This window comes from Camelus dromedarius, chromosome 11 (assembly GCF_036321535.1).
Source record: "Camelus dromedarius isolate mCamDro1 chromosome 11, mCamDro1.pat, whole genome shotgun sequence".
Lineage (NCBI taxonomy): Eukaryota > Metazoa > Chordata > Mammalia > Artiodactyla > Camelidae > Camelus > Camelus dromedarius.
Window position 1 is genome coordinate 53,362,161 of NC_087446.1, and position 16,678 is coordinate 53,378,838.

Below are 16,678 nucleotides of genomic sequence, written 5' to 3' on the forward strand. Positions count from 1 at the left end.
GCCGAGCTCCCTAAACTCAGGCCCACGACCCGCCAGGCGGTGTGAGACCGCGAGATCCGGTCACGAGAGGGGCGGTAACCCGACGTACTGGTGGCTGTCTCCCGCCCCGCGCCTCTCCGCACGCAGGCCCCGGGCTCGCGGGCCGCCTCGCGCCTGGGCCGCGCTCGCGCGCGGGTTGGCTACAACGGCTTCGAGCTCAGCGCGCCGGGTTCGCGCCGGCGCGAGCACGCGCCCTGTGCGCTGGCTGGCCAGCGCGCACGCGCCCGAGCGGGCTCCGGGGCGGGGCAAAGAGCTCTAGCACCGGAGAGACTGGTGTGGATCCGTTGGCACTCCGGCCCCCAGCCTCGGCTGCGATTCACAGTCCGCCGCCCGGCCGAAGGGGGAAGCAGGGAAAGGAGCGGTGGGGGCGGTGGGGGCGGTGGGGGCGGGGCGGCGTCCGGCTCCGGGAGAGCTGGGGGAGGAGCGCGACGGCGGCGGCTCTAGAAGAGGAGGAGGAGACGCAGAGGAGCTCCTTTCCTCTTCTCAGACCCCGGAGCGTCCCGGACGCCGAGCCGGAACTAGGGGGACGCGGCGACTGCGGGGGCCTGGGGTAGGTGAGGCTGAGGGTGCTGAGTGGAGGGGTTTGTAGGGGGTGAAGGGGGATCACTGAGGTGCAGAGAGCGGGACTGAGAGAGGGCACAGGGGGAGGGGGCAGTTGTTGGGGGTTGGGGTACCGAGGGGGAGGGGGACGTGAGCCCTTTGGGACTTGGGAGTGCCAGATGGTGAAAGGTTTCTGGGGTCAGTGGGGCAGGCCGAAGCACACGGGTCCGAGTTGGGGGATTTCCTGAGGCATAGGCCGGGGAAACAATGGAGTGAGGGGGAACTCTGGTGTGAGCGTGTGTAGGGTACTGGATTTTAAGAAACAACGAGATCGAAAGGAATGAAAGAATGGATCATTTGGTATGAGAAGTACAGTGAATTGGGAATTGTGCGCGGATGCGTTAAGGTCATCTGCGTGGGTGTCCGAAGTCCCTAGGATTTGGGGACAAAGTGGGATTTGAAAATAAGAGATAGAAGGACATTCGTGGAATGAGGGGAGCAGGAAACGGAAAATAAAGCAGAGAGGGACAGAGAAATAAAACAGACGTGGTTTGGGCTTGAATTAAAGCAGAAGGGTAAATCCAGTTACAGAGTATAGGGTAGGTTGATTGGAGTGGCATCTTTCTCCTAATTCATCCAGGATGACTGGGTTCTTTTATAAGGTGAATCTTTCTCTGGCATGTCCCACTGCCAAGTAGTGCAAGCCGCTCTTTTAATAACTTGGTTATCACTTGTAGTCCATTTCATTGATAAAACCTGCCTGTAATATTTATTTCCCCTCTGTATGTAATTTACCTGTGGTTAATGAACCAGGAGAGGACAGATCACTAAAAGTAGGCATCTTGCTTTGAGTTAGGTCAGTGATAATGCAGAGTTTAGGATGTTTGGGGGAGAACCAAGAGTTTGTTTTCATTTAGACCAAAAGGTGATGAACAACCTTGATAAAAATCTAAGTTATCTGTACTTTGTTAGAATTACAGTTTCTCACTGAGAAATTATCATGTACCATCTGTTACTGGTTTTATGCTTGTGGGAGAGAGTTTGGATTTTGTCTCAAGAAATTCTTGATACTGATTTCAAATTATCAGGCTGCTTTGTACCTTCCAGTTGGAATTAAGGTGATTTGAAAATATTGTGAGAAAGTATTTCTGGAGTTATGATCTTTGCATTTCCTTGATACTTGGATTTCCAGACCAGATTCTGAGTGGTTTTAGATACAAGATTGCTGATTTTGAAATTGTCATTATCATGTGTTCATAAATAGTCCATATTAAAGCTTTTTATTTATTGGGCACTAAGTTTTGCTGACTCATCTAAGATTTCTGGGAATTTTTCAGAAGGTTTATATCTCTCAGCTATGTCTTGGATAGTAGCATTAGACTACTTAATAAAGGTCCAAAAATGATGATCTAAATTGTCACTTTTCTATGTTAAAAAAACTGAACAAAGCAGGAGGTGAGTGCAGTTTCCTCATTAGTAATAATGAGGCTGTTTATTGACGTCTTACAGTAGGCTAGGCAAGGTGCTAAGATTATTTTGCATGTATTATCTTGGTTAATTTAATCCTCACAGTTACTTCCTTTTTGGTAAAGTAAGAGGTTAAATAACTTACTAAAGCTAGTAAATAAAGCTGAATTCAGATCCAGCTCTGTTAGATGCCTTCTTTAAATCTTCTCTGCCTGATTGTTGTTCCTGCGCTCTCTTCCTCCCAGTCTTGGTTGTAGTGCTAGCAGCAGGAATTGGTTGAAACTTGGGTCTGATATAGTCATTTAGATGAAGATTGGGTTTACTGGGGCTACATCTGTAGAGTTTATTGAAGGTTTATTGCTCCTGTGATTTAACAGATCTTCTGGGGTCCAGATAATAGGCAAAAACGTCTTGTTAAAGGTTTGTCCTGTGAGCATGCTTAATTTTCTGTTTAGTCTAGTGTACTGCTGAAGTACTATGCATACGTGGCACTCTTCCTGTAGAAGTCAAGGCAGCCAGTTGTGGAGCCAAAACCAATTAACTCTGGAAAACAATAGAGAAGTCCTGAGTGCCCAAGTGCCCTCCAAGCACCTGTTGAGTCCACAGTTGATACTGGCATTGTCTTTAAATATAGACAGCATCCGCCTAGAAACCAGCAGTAAAACAGCTAGAACTGAGAGAAACAGCTGGGGCCTCAGGGAGGAGCCAGAGGTTACTGGCCTAAACATCAGTCTAGTCCCTGGAGGCGGATCCAGGAGTAGCAAAGGCTGTAGATACTAGTGAATGGCAGGAGGGGAGGAAATTTTTATTTGTTAAGTATTTGTGTTTTCTCGGGACTGAACTCTGTGTTTTATATGTACTACTTTATTAGATCGTCAAACAACCCTTATAAAGAAATTGTAAGCATTATCCTCATATTTTAGATGTCTCAGAAAGGTTAAGAAACTTCATAATGATGGTGAAGGAAGTTTGCATGTATTATTATTATTTTATTATTATTATTTTGCTGCTTACAGTTTCTATTATAGAGCCACCATATTAAAACTGGAAACTTAAAGTCACTCTTTAGGATCCACTGTGCTTCTTTGTTAGAAGTAAAGCTGATTATTGCAGTCTTGCTGCTCACAGTGCAGACTGGAAGGTAAAGCTTATATGTTTCTGATTTAATTGTTGGGAACGGGAGCCCATTCATTATTTAGCAAATGATCTACTGTAGAATATAATTCACCTACTAATATATTCACATTATATACTGATAATATAATATTGATATATACCTGTGGCAGCATGAAAGTGGCATATCCGTTCCTCCTATTCCGAAGCCTTGACTTTTAGGTAAGTCATCTAGGCTCTGGAGGGTGACAGTGAAGCATGCCTATTGTAGACTCTTACCACTTTTCTTGGTATGTTTTTGCCATAAAGGTTTGACTATCATTCTTGCTTGGTTACTTAAAAAAAAAATTGTAAATAACACAAAATTTACCATTTAAATCACTTTTTATATCTGCAGTTCAGTGGCATTAAGTACAGTCACATGGCTGTGCAGCCACTACCACCATCCATCTCCAGAACATTTTCATCTTCCCAAACTGAAATTCTGTACCTATTAAACAATAACTCCCCATTCCTGTCTTCTCCCAGCCCCTGGCAGCCACTATTCCATTTTCTGTCTTTAGGAATATGACTATTTTAGGTACTGCATGTAAGTGGAATCATATAGTGTTTGTCCATTTGTGTCTGGCTTATTTCATTTAGCACAGTATCTTCAAGGTTCGTCAATGTTTTAGCTTGTGTCAGAATTTTATTACTTTCTAGGAATGATAATGTCCTATTATATGCATATACCACATTTTGTTTATCCATTCATCTGTCATGGACATGGGTTATTTCATCCTTGTGGCTGTTGTGAATAATGCTGCTGTGAACATTGGTGTACAAATATCTGTTCGAGTCCTTGCTTTCAGTTCTTCTGGGTGTATAACCAGAAGTGAGATTTTTGGATCATATGGTAGTCCTATGTTTAGTTTTTTGTGGTAGTTTGGTTACTTTTAAATGGTGGTTTTATTATGTGTTCACCTGAAGAGCACTTCACCTTATGTTTGAGGGCTGCTGTTTCCTCTTCTGACTTTTTCTGTACTGTTTGAAGGATACTTACACTGGAAATCATTAAAAAGGAAATGATTTATTCAGTTTTCATGGCTCTCTCTTAGCTTCTGCCTACTTATATTTATGTATCAAGACATCTAGCAAGCACAGTAAAGTATACTTCAACTCAGCAATGAAACTACTTTTGAAAATCTTTTATTAGACTGTTGAGTTGATGAGGAAAATGGGATTTTAAGTTCTTAAGTATGAAATGTATTCAGTGTGAAGGAACCATTTGTTATATACAGATCTTTCCAGTGGAAAGATAAGTATCTATAAATGTGGATGATTATCTTAAAAAGGTTATCTGTATGTGTATTTGAAAAATGTGTCAATATTGTATAGGTGGTGGGGGGAAAAGCTCAGCGGTAGAGTGCATGCTTGGCATGCACAAAGTCCTGGGTTCAATCCCCAGTGCCTCAGTTAAGGGGGAAAAATAGTGTAGAGCATCTTCAGTTTACTTTGCTACCTTTGAGATTCAGGGTACTTTTTCCATTTAAAAATGTTTTACATGTATGAGCTGCTGAGTATTGCTTACCTTCTGTATCCCTTCTTTATTCACTGAAAAAAGTTTGAGTCCCTGCTATATGCTTTAAATATTTCCAGAAGGTAATGTAATACAGAAAGTGTTATTTGATTCCATTTTTTCTCTCTCCTTTTATATGTATTTGAGAGAGGGAGAGAGAGAAAGAGATGTCACATAATACCAAACAGATTGAAGTAGCTGCAGATTGCCAGTGAACTGTCTCTTAGAATGGATCTAACCTCCCATTTCATTTTTTCTAAATGTCACAAAGAGGTTAATTATCCTTCCATCTTGTTTCTTGAGATTATTGGTTTACAGAGGGACTTCAGGCTCACATGCCATCTTCTGAGAGCGTCATAGGAGTCTTAGTGAGACCACACTTACTTTGGATGTAATCTGTTGATTCTGAAATATTTTAAAAAGACTTAAGGTTTCTAAACACCTTATCTTGAGGTTGCTGGATATTAAGGATTGGCCAGAGGCCAGCATTTACTCTTTATGTTCAAATCCACTATGACAGCTGTTTAGGGTGGGTTCCTGAAATATACATCCATCTTCCACACAGATTCTTCAGCAACCCCAGGCCCTTAAAACTTTTCTACAGGGTCTGAGGACATCGCTATCAGCTAAAAGGCAACTTCTGCAGTTGTTGTCCTATGACTAATTTGTGGTTGAGGTTTACACAGGGATTCTTACTAGTTCAAACCTTAAATGACAACGTTGGATTGCTGGTAAGAAGGATTTTTATATGACTTAATTAGTAAAAGACATGATTACTAGCTGTGGAGTATGTGTGTGTTCTTCTTTAGCATTGGCTAAAGAGTATTGGGACTGAGGAGAAGGAAGTTTGTGATGAGACTGTTCTATGGGTGTGGATGGGTCATGTTAGATAAATGAAGATATCTTCATTTATGAAGGGTGCCCTAGTGTGTGGTAGAAGTGACTCTTCTGCTTACTTTGTTTGGTTATCTTCATATCTTTATAGTAAATTGCCATCATAACCTACCTGCATATCCTACACGAGTCCTCAGTACAAGAATCTCATCATTAGAAGCTCCCTCACATTTGATGAAAACAGTGAAACTCATCTATAACTAAGATGGAATGACAGAAAATCAGAGTATTGTACCTGATTAATGGGTGGTACAGACTACCACAAACTAAGTCAGCCATTTAGCTTAGATACAAACCTGATGTTTTATTGTATCTTACTAGTCAGTACACCCTAGGTTTCTTGAGATGGTTAATTTCTTATTAAGTTGATAATACTTTAAACAGAGCTTAGTTGGGTAATCTTTTTTACCTCTGTCACTATTCAAAGGTTGTATTTTATGGAAGTCTTTTAAAAGTTATTTGACATTAGTCATTTGTCTGCCAGCCCATAATATTATTATGATCCAGTAAGTTAGACTTCAATGTATTGTTATGTGATGTTACTGTAATTTGGGAGCACAGGAAACAACACAACAGCAGTGATGGCTAAATTCGTGTTAGGGCATCTAACCTGATGAAGTAGAAAAAGCTCCCGAAAAAGGAGGGATATTTGGCACCTTCATCGTGTTACTTGATACCTGAAATCTTAACATTTAAGTAAGATTAAGTAGAATTATATGCAATTTTTACATGATTACATTTTTGATTGGGCAGTAAATCTGAGAACACATGATCCTTTCATACTCTACTGGCTAATCGTTTCAATTGTGAAATAGCCCCAAGTATATTATTAAACTTCTTGGCAGCTGGACTTTTTGATGCCTGAAATGTGGATCTACTGAATGGTATTAGTTACGATCAAGCCAATACTGATGGTATATTTATAATATTTCCATGTTATGATTTTTTCTCCTAATTTATAATTAAAATAGGGAAGCTGTATAATGTTTGTTAAGAGCACAGAAGTGTTAGTTGTATCAGGTAGGAGTTGCTGATAAGTTGGATTATGGACAGCTCTGCATAAAATTTTAATTGTTGGGAAGAGGGGCTATCAAGGTCCTACATTCTATGAACATAAAGAAGAAAAAGCACAAATCTGGTGAACAAATCTGGCTCTGAATCTCTGTCTCTCTGCTTACTCCCTCTGGATTTGGTCAAGTCATTTAATTTCTCTGAGCTGTTTCTGAAGCTGCACAATTGGTACAGCAGTTAATCCCTGCTACAGAGTTGTCATGACTATTGGATTTTTTTTTGTGTGTGATGAAATTCACATAACATAAAATTAACCCTTTTAAAGTATACAGTTCAGAGGTACTTAGTACATTCACAGTGTTGTATAGTCATCACTGTATCTAGTTCCAGAAGTGTTGCATCAACCCTGAAGGATACTGCATACCCATCAAGCAGTCTCTCCTCAGTCTCCCCTCCCCTAGTCTCTGGTAACCACCAGTCTGCTTTCTGTTTCTGCGAGTTTCCCTCTTCTGGATATTTCAGTAAATGGAGTCATACAATATATGACCTTTTGTGTCTGGCTTCTTTCACTTAGTATAACGGTTTTGATGTTCGTCCGTGTTGTAGCATATATCAGCACTTAATTTCTTTTTATAGCTGAATACTATTCTACTGTATGGATATATCACATTTTGTTTATCCATTTATCTGTTGATGGGCAGTTGTATCATTTCTCCCTTTTGGCTGCTGTGAATAATGCTGCTTTGAACGTTCACATACCGGTGTTTGTTTGAATACCTGTATTCAGTTCTTTCGGTCTTTACCTGAAAAATGGAATTGCTGGGTCATGTAGTATTTCTATAGTTAACTTTTTGAGGAACTGCCATACTGTTTTCCACAGCAGCTGCACCAGTTTATATTCCTACCAGCAATGTAAGAGGGTTCCAATTTCTCCACATCTTTGTCAGCAATTGTTATTTTCCCTATTTCTTTTTTGATTGTAGCCATCTTAGTAGGTGTGAAATGGTATTGTGAATTTGATTTGCATTTCCTTACTAGTGACTAGTGATGTTGAGCATCTTTTCAGGCACTCATTGGTCATTTGTATATCTTCTTTGGAGAAATGTCTATTTAAGTCCTTTGCCCATTTTAAAATTAGATTATCTTTTTGTTGAGTTATGATCGTTGCCTTTTTTTTTTCCAGTTTTATTTATTTATTTTTGATTTACAATGTGTGCTAGTTTCTGTTGTACATCATAGTGATTCAGTTACACATATATATATACACACATATATATTCTTTTTCATTACAGAGTACTACAAGCCATTCAGTATAGTTCTCTGTGCTATACAGTAGGACCTTGTTGTTTATTCTGTATATGGTAATTTGTATAAGCCTATCCCAAACTCCCATTTTATCCCCTCTTGCCCCTCCCCTACTGCTAACCATAGTTTGTTTTCTGTCTTTGAGTCTCTTTCTGTTTTGTAAATATGTTCTTTTGTGTCATTTTTAAAGATTCCACATATAAGTGATATCATATGATGTTTGTCTTTCTCTGACTAACTTACTTCACTTAGTATGATCATCTAGCTCTATCCATGTTGCTGCAAATGACATTATTTTATTCTTTTAGTTGCTGAGTAGTATTCCATTGTATATATGTATATACCACAACTTCTTTATCCAGTCATCTGTCGATGGAGATTTAGGTTGTTTCCATGTCTTAGCTATTGTTTATAGTGCTACTGTGAGTATTGGGGTGTGTGTATCTTTTCAAAATAGTGTTCCCTCTGGATATATGCTCAGAAGTGAGATTGCTGGATCATATGGTAAGTCTATTTTTAGTTTTTTGAGGAACCTCCATACTGTTTTCCATAATGGTTGCACCAAACTACATTCCCACCAACGGTACAGGAGGGTTCCCGTTCTCCACAGCCTCTCCAGCATTTATTGTTCATGAACTTTTGAATGATGGTCATTCTGACTGGTGTGAGGTGATACCTCGTTGTAGTTTTGATTTGCATTTCTCTGATAAGTAGTGATATTGAGCATTTTTTCATGTGCCTATTGGCTATTTGTATGCATGACCATTGCCTTTAATGGTTATAAAGCACTTAGACCAGTGAGGACATGTAGTACACACTCAGTAAACATTAAGTTATAATTATTTTTCTACATGTGGCCTAAGTTGAAAGGAAACTTTGCCTAGTTTTTCCAAATAGGAGTGGAGAGGCAACAAAACCTATCATTTGTTGTCAATAAGGATTTGACTATGTCAGTGTTGATAATTTTCTTTTGATTGATGCCTGCCGATCAAGAAATTAGGAACACATAAAAACAGTTTATCTTTGGCAGAAATCAGTATTTCATCAATGTTTAGTTTATTCCTAAGAACTATAAAGCAGTAGTGCCATCTAGTTATAGCTGAGATTTAGGTTGTCTTTGTTCTACCCTGTTATGAGACATTGTTATAAATGCCACAGTCAAAATTTTTTGAAAACTGGGTCAGGGAAGCCTACTTTTTATATTTAATGGTATGCAGCTGATGTATCATCATTGTTTTTATGCTTTTTGCAGCTTGGCTTTATGGGCTGGTCAAAAGAAGATAGATGAGAATAGGGGATCAAAGTAATTATTAATTTAGAATCTTGCCCTTTAGTCAGGATTGTGCCATTTTGAACTGATGAATATTCTGCCAGGTTTATGGGTAAGCATACTCATTTCACTATGTCATGGTTTGGAGTAGGGCAGTAGCTTAGGCAGAACATACAGAATATACTGTATGCAAATCTGTATTTGATTATTTTCTTGAAAAAGGCAGCAAAAAGCAGTGTGCTTTCAGGAACTGGTGTTTATTCAGATTCTTCCTGAAGGCCCTCTCCCCCTGCACTCCCAAGCTTTATTCTTTATGCCTCAGCTCTGAACCCTTCTATGTTTTGTGATGCCTCTGTTCCTTTGCCCACTTTGTGAACTCTGCCTGGAATGCCTTCTGGGTCTGTTGGGGACTCTGGCCTTCCTAAAGTCTCTCAGGCAGACCAAACACTACCTTTTGGGCTTTTAAACATGTAGCATACTTTCATAATAGCAGATTATCATAGTGTACTTCTAAAAATGCATGTTAAATTTTTAAAAATTAGTGCATGCGCATGGTAAACATTTGAAGAGTCTGGAAGTAAATGGTGGAAATAATTTTTCCAGTTCTCTTCCCCAAAGGCAGTCACTGGTAATACTTTCTGGAAGTATGTCCTTCCAGGTTATTCTTTGCTGATAAATAATTTTTATAGTGTATGAAATACTAATTTTTTCCTTATTTTTTATTGCAAAGTAATTTATAAGTATTAAAAAATTCAAGCATTATAGAAATATATAGAGTGAAAAGTGAAAGATTCCCTTTACCTTGATCCTTAACCCTTGTCCTTCCTATAGTAACTCTCCTCCCCAGTAACATTTCCTCTCTCCGGAAGTAATCCTGTTATAAGCCTAGTGTGTATCCTTTCAGATTGTTCCACTTACAGAAATGTTTTAATATACATATGTAAATGTATGGTCATTTATTACTCTGTAACTTCCTCTTTTTAATATGTTTTGGAGATTTTTCTCATCAGTATGTACAGATCTGTTTTAATCTCTTAATTTCTGCAAGGTGTTCATTCTATATTATGCATACACTATTTTTTTAATCATTTCCCAATTGGTGAAGATATATCTAGATCTATACCTATATCTATATCCATCTCTCTGTTGTAGTTTCTAACAATGCTTCAATGAATACTTTTATTATAGGCTTCTTTTTGGATATATATGAGTGTTTCTGTAGGTTGCTAGAAGTGAATTGCTGGGTATAAAGGATATATTATTCTAAAAATTTTGGTGAACCTTGCCAAATTGCTTTTTTCGAAACAACTTTTTATTTTGAAGTAATTTTAGCCTTACAGAAGAGTAAAGATAGTACAGAGAGTTCCCATATACCCTTTCCCTACCTTCTGCTACTGTTAATGTCTTCTATGACCATAGTATATTTATCAAAACTGAGAAATTAACATTGGTACAACAGTATTAAGTTTGACTTTATTTGGATTTCCCCAGTTTTTCCACATATGTTCTAAAAGTTTCTAGGATCTAGTCCAGGATTCCACATTGCAGTTAGCCATCATTTCTCAAGTGTCCTCCAGTCTGTGATAGTTTCTCAGTTTTTCCTTGTCTTTTTCAATGTCTTGGCACTTTTGAAGAGTACTGGTCAGGTATAGGTTTGTCTGATGTTTTCTTGTGATCAGACAGAGGTTACAGATTTGGGGGGAAGAATACCACAGAGGTGATGGGCCCTTGTCATCACATTGTATCCAGGGTAGATGGCATCAACATGTCTTAGTACTGGTGATGTTAACCTTGATTACTTAAGGGGATATCTGCGGGGTTTCATCACTGTAGAATTTCTGCTTTTCTCTTTCTGTACTCTGTTTGTTAAAGGTGAGTCACTAAGTCCAGCCCACACTTATGGGGAAGGGAATTAAGTTCCACCTTCTGGAGGGAGAAGTCTTAAAAGAATTTGGACACACGTTTAAACCTCCGCAGTAGATATTTTAGGGCAATAGTTTGAGGCTATGCAAATACACTGCTTTTCTTTAAAAGTTCACCTGTTAACTTTAGCATTCATCAGTGGATCTTGCCTGCAGCAGTTATTACTGTGGTATCGTAATGGTTAGTTTGTTTCCCTTTTACATCTACATTTATTAATTAGAATTAAGGAGACTTGTGCTTTGTCGCCTATTTATTTAATAATTTATTTACACATTATAGAATTATGGACATTTATTATTCTTTGGAGTATAACATTATTTACTTTGCTCACTAAATTACTTTAAAAAAAATACCAGTTTGCACTCCTACCAGCAGTTGTGGATAACAAACTTACACACTTAAAACATAGGCTATTACCTGATGAATTAAAACAATGTTTTATTTTTCTTGGTTAAACATGAAGTTGAGTGTGTTTTATATGTTTATTGACTATATTTCTTTGTAAATTGTCTTTTTATGTGTTTTGCCCATTTTTAAATTGGATTTTCTGTTGGTTTTATAGTTTTTTACACCCTGGATGTTAATCTGTTAATTATAATTTTTTTCCTTTTAGGGAAGAAAATTTTTCCTTCTCTCTTTTTTAAATTATGAGAGTAATGTGGTTATTGTAAAACATGTATAAAGTGAAAAGTGAAAGTCTCCCCACCCCCTCTTCAGTCTCATTCTGCATACCTACTACTATTCTCACCCCATAGGCTAATAGTTTGGCATTTTTCCTTTCAGAACTTTTTCTGTATAGGTGCAGAGGTATGTTTATATGTGTTGTATGTATGTACACATGTGTATGCATATATGAAAGTGTACATTTTTGATAAAAATGGGATCATGGAATATTAGTTCTTCAATTTTGCTTTTATCATAAATTTAAGAAATCAGAGTCTTAATATGTTATAAGTACGTGTTTCAGTGTCTTTCTGTCACTAGATTATAAGCTCCTTTGTACAAAGACTTAAATTCTTTCCACTGTTAAGGTATACTTTTTCTGTGTGAATGACACCACCATCCAACCATTTGCTCCTGCTGGGAACATTTCATTTCTTTAACAAAGTTTTCTTGAGTGCCTACTGTCTTTCTGTTATGCATGAGTGAACTAAGCAGAAAAATCCTTGCCTGCATGCAGTTTATATTCTTGTAGGGGAAGGGAGATATTAAGCAAAGGAGCATCTGTTTAATATTTCAGTTGGTGATAACTGGTATTGAGGGGAGAGCCCCAAAACAAAAACAGGAAAGGAGATAGGGACACTGTGATCATGTGACTCTATGTGTGTATCTGAGAGAGAGAGAGAAACTGATGAGACTGAAAGGTGTTAAGGGAAAGCTTTGCTGAGAAAATAATATTTGAGCAAATACTTAAAAGTCATCTCTGATTGCTTTCTCTTCCTCACAACTCACATCAGATCCATCTCCTATTCTTGTTGATTTCATCTTCAAAATATATCTCAAACCCTCCATCGAGTAGATGGATTGCTTTGGCAGTAGGAGTTTGTGACAGTTTTCTTCTGTTGTTATAATCTTCTCAGTGAGTAAGGAATCAAAGTGCTCAGTTGAGAGTGAGGGTGGGCAGGAGGTGATGGAGGTCTGTGGAGAGAAAAGGTGTGAACTTGTTCAGGAGAGTGAGAGAGTGGCTGCAGCCGGGATATACTGTATGATTGCCAGGTGGCATTAAGGGCCCCTTGAGGCTTGTGGTCATGGATTTAAAGTGAGATTAGTCAGTACGGTTTTTTTTTCCTCCAGCCACATTCAGCTGCAGGGGGTGTATGTTTGGAGTAGATTTAACCAGAGAGAGGTTTTACCCTGATAGTAAAACAAAGCATGAGAGGGTCAAGGCAATAGAGGACATATGTAAGGGAGTGATTGTGATAATACACTGTGGAATTTAAGCCAGGTCAGGAGGAAACCCCCATAAGGCTTTCAGCTGATTTCCCTATATAAACACTGCTGGCTAGAAGGGAGTAGCAAGATATATTCGAAGTCCTGGATGAGAAAAGGCTGCAACCTAGGATACTCTATCTGGCAAGACTATCCTTTAGAGTAAAAGGAGAGATAAAGAATTTCACAGACAAGCAAAAAAACTAAAAGAATTCAGCAATACTAAAACTATCCTAAAAGAAATATTGAAAGGTCTACTCTAAATAGAAAAGAAGCAGAGAACTACAGAAATGAGAAAACCATAATTGGAAATGCAATAACTACAGTGAGTTGCAAGAGAATAAACATGAAGATTAAAAAAAAGGACACCAAAATCATAAAAGGTGGGAGAGGGGAGCAAGAAAATGTAGATTTTTTTCCTCTCCTTTTTTTTTTTTTTTCATTCTTTTTAGGATGTGTTTAAGCCTACATGAGTACTAGTCTAAAGCAAACAGATATAGTAAAGAGTTAACATACTTGAAAAGCAGGGTAACCACAAATCACAAGCATACAGTAGAGTCACAAAAACCAAAAAGAAACCAAGCTAATACAGAAGAAAATGATCAAACCAGAAAAATACCGTATAATATCACTTATATGTGGAATCTAAAACAAAGAGAAATGAACTTATTTACAAAACAGGAACAGACTCACGGACATAGAAAACAAACTTAGGGTTACTGGTGGGGGCAGGGGGGTGGGAAGGGATAAATTGGGGAGTTCGAGATTTGCAGATATGAACTAATATATATAAGATAGATAAACAAGTTCATACTGTATAGCACAGGGAACTATATTAAATATCTTTTAGTAACTTGTGAAAAAATATGAAAATGAATATATGTATGTTCATGTATGACTGAAACATTATGCTGTACACCAGAAATTGACACAACATTGTAAACTGGCTATACTTCAATAAAATGTATATAAAAAAAGAGAAAGCATGGCAGTGACTTTGCTCTCCTTCCTTCAGAGGTAGCCACTATAATATATTAAGAGACTGTTAATCCCCTGAATGCTTTACAGTTTTTCACTTTGTATATATATATATACACAAGTAATGTAGAAGAGTATTTTATTGGTTCTAGATGCATGTTCTACATCCCCCCTTTTAATCTCTGAATTTGTGATGTGTTTTATAATCAATTAGAGTTTAATTGGCTGAGTTTTTTTCTTAGTGGCTTGTTAGATAATAATGTGTCCTATTTATGGCTTCTTAGAAGGAAAACAGCATTTTAATTTTTAAACTTTATAAAAGCAGTATCATATTATGCTTATCTTTTGGCTCCTGTGCATCAGTTGGATGCAGCTCTAGACTACTGTAATAGCCTTTTCAGTGGGTTTTAAATGGGCTCCTCAGATTCCACCCTTCTACCCCTAATCATCTATTCCCAACACAGTGACTGTTTATTTGATTTAATAAATGCCTAAGTTTTCAGCTTCCTCTGGGCCGTTGCTACTCTCTAGTTACTCTGGCTTTTTATTTTCCCTAATGTCCTGGTCTCCCACTCATCTCAGAGCCTTTTACAAAGGCTGTTCCCTCTGCCTGGAATGCTCTTCACCACCTTCTGTTGTCATTGCCTGTTCATCTCTGCAGTCTTATCTCAAATATCACTTCCTCAGAAGTCTTTCCTGATGCCTCAGATGGTTCAGGTTTCCCTGTCCTTATGTATCTCATAGCATCCTGAGCTTAATTTTCAAGGCATTTCTACAGTTTCTCTCAGATACTAACTATCTGAGGGTAGGGACCTTCTTGCTCAGCATCGTATATCCAGCACTGCTTGTACAAGTAGTCATGCAACAAAATTTGTTAAGTGGATGAATCTATTCATTGAGTAATTTCCTCCATTAGCCTGTAAGGACATTTTATTTTGTTTACCAGAGTATTTCCCAATGCCTAGTACAGAATCTGGCATATTCTAGGTGCTCAATAAATATTCGGTGACTGACTAAATGAATCAGTGAGTGAGATAAGTAGTTTTAAATAAGGATGGAGGCCAGAGAAGGGTCAGTTGATAAAGAATTTTATTTGCAGTGCTGAGAAGCTTCAAATTTAGATTTCTTGGAGGGTTTCAAGTGGGGGAGTTACATGAGCAGGCTTATATTCAATATAGAAGGATCTTTTCAGCAGTTATTTGGAGGATGGTTGGAACACTATAAAGCTATGGCTGTTCCTCAGGAAAGAGATTAAGCCCTGATATAAGGTAGCTGGAATGGAGAAGGTAAATTCAAGGGAATTTAGAAGTATATTAGGTTAAGATAGTGACTGGATTAAGGTAGGAGAAGAAGGGGAAGAATCTAGCATCACTTCCTGAGTTTCTTATTTGGGAGACTGAGTAATGCCTATTACCTAGAGTAGGCACTCTAAGAAGAAGGGCAGGTATGGGAGTGGATGGGTTTAATTGAGACATGTTAATTTTTTTAACTTGGGAAATTTGGATAATTTTATTGATTATTGATTTAGCTGGATTATGGATATTCTTTTTTTTCCCTCACACATACTTAATCCTTTATATGTAAGTATACAAAACCCACCCACCTTTTGTTTTTCCAGAAAATGATATGAGTTAAGCAGTTCTTACACCAAGGACATGTTTAGTGTGAGTGTCCTGCGGACTATCCAGGTGGTGGAGATGTAGATAGGTAATAAAGAGCTCAGTTGAGAAAGTCTGTTTCTGTACTATTCCCTGTAATTTCAGTTAAAACAACCTGACATTTTGACTGTTTCTATCTTAGGCAGTTTTGGCATGCTTTGTCTCCAGTCCCTGCAAAGCTGTTCTAGATTTTTCTTCCCTTTGTTTTTGTCCTTCCTCTTTAGTCTGCCCTTGCCAGATAGACTCAAGGGATTGATTTCTGCCTTCTGACCCCTGCATTTTTCCCATGTCTGCATATATTTTCCTCTCCTGTTTTTCTCAGAGATCATTTAATTTTTTTCTTTTATTTAGGTTTTAGGATTCATTTTTGTCAAAGTTATATGTATACATACTTTATAGGATCAAATAGTTATGTAAAGTTTGTTAAAAAAAAATAAAGCACCTTTCCTCCTTTATTTCCCTTTCTTAAAAGAGGCACTTTTAGCTTTTTCAGTTAACACTTTCTGGTATCCATTTCTCTAAATGATATACTTGTATTGCTGTTTTGGTACCATCAGTTGTAAGATGCACCATTATTTTATGTACTACTGAAAAAGGGAACTAGCTCCATCTTGGGTGATCTGTAAGAGTCCCTGCTTAAAGCCGGGAAGCTACATGAGAACGTAAATGAGAAACCCACCACACAGAAAGGGACAGCAAGGCAACTTGCATGTCTCAATCCTGACGTTATTATGTAGGAGAGGTAAAAACTTTCTTTGGAATTTGAACTGGTTCTCAGTCTGAATTCACACTACCTATATGGTATCAAAAACTCAAGCAGAGATTTTAATTATAAATTGTTTCAGGTTGGTAGTGTCATAGGTGCTTGAAAGAAACAAATAACAATTGTAAGGTGTCATCAGTTGTGTTTGGATTTCAGAGATGTTAAAATATGAAGGAAAAAAGGCATCTTAGAATCAGTGAAATATGGTCCCATGTGCCAGACGCTGTTCT

At 38.1% G+C, this 16,678-nt stretch overlaps 1 protein-coding gene across 2 annotated transcripts in view; it reads left to right on the forward strand.

Moving 5' to 3' along the window:
• Window positions 1-440: 440 nt before the first annotated feature.
• The window catches only part of SPATS2 (spermatogenesis associated serine rich 2), a 94,593-nt gene continuing 78,355 nt past the window's right edge, over window positions 441-16,678 (forward strand). Inside the window, exon 1 of one of the 2 annotated variants that reach the window (XM_031462631.2) lies at window positions 441-593. The gene's annotated coding sequence lies outside the window, so the exon portion shown is untranslated. The remainder of the gene's footprint in view (window positions 594-16,678) is intronic. The other variant, XM_031462630.2, reaches the window with a different exon arrangement.